This window comes from Myotis davidii, unplaced genomic scaffold, assembly GCF_000327345.1.
Source record: "Myotis davidii unplaced genomic scaffold, ASM32734v1 scaffold880, whole genome shotgun sequence".
NCBI classification, from domain to species: Eukaryota; Metazoa; Chordata; class Mammalia; order Chiroptera; family Vespertilionidae; genus Myotis; species Myotis davidii.
Genome location: NW_006292566.1, coordinates 255,147 through 258,484, shown reverse-complemented (window position 1 = coordinate 258,484; position 3,338 = coordinate 255,147). Strand labels below are relative to the sequence as shown.

General features: G+C 60.1%; 2 protein-coding genes across 5 annotated transcripts in view; one reads left to right on the top strand and one right to left on the bottom strand.

The window, feature by feature from the left end:
* LSP1 (lymphocyte-specific protein 1) overlaps positions 1-3,338 on the bottom strand; it is a 40,608-nt gene that overhangs the window by 6,104 nt on the left and 31,166 nt on the right. The window contains exon 11 of one of the 4 annotated variants that reach the window (XM_015565462.1): positions 2,293-2,740. The exons of 2 other annotated variants lie outside the window; for them this stretch is intronic. The gene's annotated coding sequence lies outside the window, so the exon portion shown is untranslated. Of the gene's footprint in view, positions 1-2,292; positions 2,741-3,338 lie in introns of those variants that run through there. One more of the 4 variants, XM_015565461.1, reaches the window with a different exon arrangement.
* Positions 1-3,338, top strand: part of LOC102755188 (proline-rich protein 33) — a 5,632-nt gene that overhangs the window by 418 nt on the left and 1,876 nt on the right. The window lies entirely within an intron of this gene.

Here is a 3,338-nt window from a genome sequence, read left to right as displayed (position 1 = left end):
GGCTGACCGCAGGGCCTCCGCCCGGGGATGGTGTGGGGGTGCTGAGCAGAGCCGGGGAGAGGCGGCTCCCAAGTGTCTTGGTGCCAGCTGTCCTTGGAGTGACCTTGGGGAGGGCAGGAGTCCCTAGATCTTGGCCTGGCCCCCTGTGTGCGTGGTTGGGGGTACTGGGGCCCGAGAGCCCTGAACTGACCTGGGTGCCAGCTGGGCTGCTCTACTAGGCCTTGGGCTCTGGCTCTACCAGGCCCAGGTGCAAGCTGCTGACATGGCACTTCCCCATCCCCATGCAGCTGCCGCCCCACATGCCCGGGTGCCTGGGCAATCTACAGATCAGGCTCCTCTTCCTCACAAGCGTGGGCCCTGGTGCCCGGAGAAGGGGGGTGGGATGAGGCCTCTCAGGTAAGAGAACGGATGGTGGGGCCTCACTCTGGATGGATGATGGATGGATGCACAGACAGATAGGTGGATGGATGGATGGATGGGTGGATGGATGGATGATGGATGGATGGATGGATGGATGGATGGATAGATTGGTGGATGGATAGATGGATAGATGAGGGGGTGGATGTATAGATGAATAGATGGATGGATGAGTGGGTGGGGGGATGGGTGGGTGGATAGATGGATGGACAGCCAGCTATCCCCTGGGTAGTGATCCCTCTGAACCTCTCGGCCTCAATGATGGACAGGTTCTGACCCCCTGGCCCTGAGACACTCCAGCAGTGGGCATCAGCAATACTCAGACTGGGCCAGGTGTGGACAACCCCAATGGGCTGAGAGGGTCAGAGCGGTGTGGCTGGTTGCCTCCCTGGCACTGTCCACCCCACCTGCCTCTCTCCCCTTACGTGGGCCACCTGGTCCCGGCACACTACCCAGATGTAGACCTGTGCTGCCTGCCCACTATCCTCAGCTCAGGCCCCATCCAGCTGTGGGAAGGGAGAGAACACCATGTCCCCAGACACGGCCTCAGAGGTGGGCTAGAGTGCGAAAAGGTGCCAGGACTTTTTTGAGTTTAACACTTCTGCACCGACATGTTTACTCTGTCTTGGGAGGCTGCCAGATTTTGACCATGAAGACTTCAGCAACGGAGGCTCTGAGCAGAGCCAATCTAGAACGCCCAGGGTCCAGGCCAAGGTCCTGCCAGCTCTGCAGGGGGCTCCCCGGACACAGAGGGCGCAGGGCCCAAGGTCAGGCCAAGTGCAGGCCCAGTGAGAGGAGGGGGAGTAGGGCAGACACCCCCCCCCCGCCTCCCACTTCACACATGTCCACTCACCCACCCACCCACTTATTTTTATACATCCATTCTCATGACCACTGTCTATCTCCCTCCCTTCTTCTTTTTCATCATCCATCCATCTATATCCATCTTTCCACCCATGTATCTACCACCCACCCAGCCATCCACCCACTGTCCGGGCAGCATGTGTTTATCTGACCAATTCTTCTCCCATTTACTCTTCACACAGCCATTTCCTGCCCATCTACCTCTCATTCCTCTTCAGGCCCATCCATCCATCCATCCATCCATTCATCCACCCTCCCATTCATCCATCTCTTCATGCATGTATCCATCCATCTGTCTGTGCATCCATCCATTCATCCATTCATCCATCCATTCATTCACCCATCATCCACCCTCTCATTCACCCATCTCTTCATGCATGTATCCATCCATCTGTCTGTGCATCCATCCATTCATCCATTCATCCATCCATTCATTCACCCATCATCCACCCTCTCATTCACCCATCTCTTCATGCATGTATCCATCCATCTGTCTGTGCATCCATCCATCAATCCATCTGTCCACCCATCCATTCACCCATTCATCCACCCGTCCATCCACCCACCCACCCACCCCCAGGTCTGTCTGTCCATCCATCCATCATCCATCATTCAGACATCTGTCCATCCATCAAACCCTCACTGAGCAACTCCTGGGTACTAGGATGGGGCATGACCCCAAGACAGGTCTTGTCCTCAGGGGGTGCACAGACCAGAGGGGCACACTGTTTTGGGTGCTATGAAGTTTCTCTCAGGCCAGTCAAGGGGGAGACATCACAGACACTCTGGAAGAGGAGGGCTGTCCCCCACCCACCATGTGTGCTGGGATTTAGGCCACCACACCCCTCAGATCCAAGGGTCTAATCCCAGGAGCCACGGGACAGGACTGGGTGTCTGGATCTAGAGGCTAGAGGCCTGCATCCCACCACCATGTCGGGGTGGCCCTTGCCCCACCGGCCAGCCCTTCTCCCATGTCCCTCCCCCCAGTTAGTGAGCAGCGAAGGGCCAGCGTGTGGGGACAGAAAGAGCTTTATTGCACAAATGAAGGGGCTGCAAGCAGGAGGCAGGGAGGGACGCAGGGCCGGAGTGTCCTGCACAGGCATCGGTGGCTCCTGACGGGGATGTCCCCTGGCTGGTGTGCTCTCTGCACAGGACACCCCTGCCTCGTGGGTGTGTGGCCTCTGGGGATGGTCCCCTTAGCCAAGCACCAGCGAGAATCCCATTCCTCCCGGGCTGTGAGAGGCAGAGCCGGTGGGTCAGGGAGCGGAGGGGAGAGAGGCCGGAGGTCCAGGGACAGAGGTGGTGGCAGTGGCAGGTGTTGGAGGGGTGTGGGCAGCCAGGCAGGCAATGGGAAGCGGCTTCTTCGGCAGGGCTGGGTGGGCATCTGGCTGGACTCCCCGGGAGCATGGGTGGGGAGTGTGGAGGGAGCCCCCAGCCTGCACCCGGCTCAGGACAGCTGAAACACAGGCGAGGGGGTGTTAGGCTGCAGTCCCAAGGGGCACCCTGCCCCACCCAGCCTCCAGCCCCGCTCTGGTGGCCACCCTGGCCTACCCACAACCCTTCCCACCAAGAGCAGCCCCTGCTCCAGTCTCTGCCTCCCCTTGGAGGTCTGCTACCCGGAGGCAGAGCGCTTGAGCCCTGGGCCTTGCTGGGGACTCAAGGCCCAGAGTATGTTGCCCATCACTGCTGGCCTGGCAGCCCCCCAGACATAGATCTGGGGTTCCTGTGGTTGCTGGGGTCCCAGCCTCTCAGAGGCAGACAGCAGCCCAGAATGAGCCAACGGCAGACCCCTCCCCGGGCCCATCCCTTCCTGCCTGGAGGAGCCAGCGGCCCCCAGGCCTCCCTCCTCCCCCACACCAGCGGCCTCTGGCTCGGCCCAGACACCATTTGTCAACGTCCTTGCTCGCACATGGCGCCCAGAAACCAGGGCGGGCGGCTTGGCCGGGACCACCCTAGCCAGGAGGTCTGCGGGAAGGTCCGTTTAGCATAGCTCAGCGAAAATTGCTCCCACCTCTAGGCCCCTCGACCTCTGATGATGCAGCCCCTCACTCAGAGCC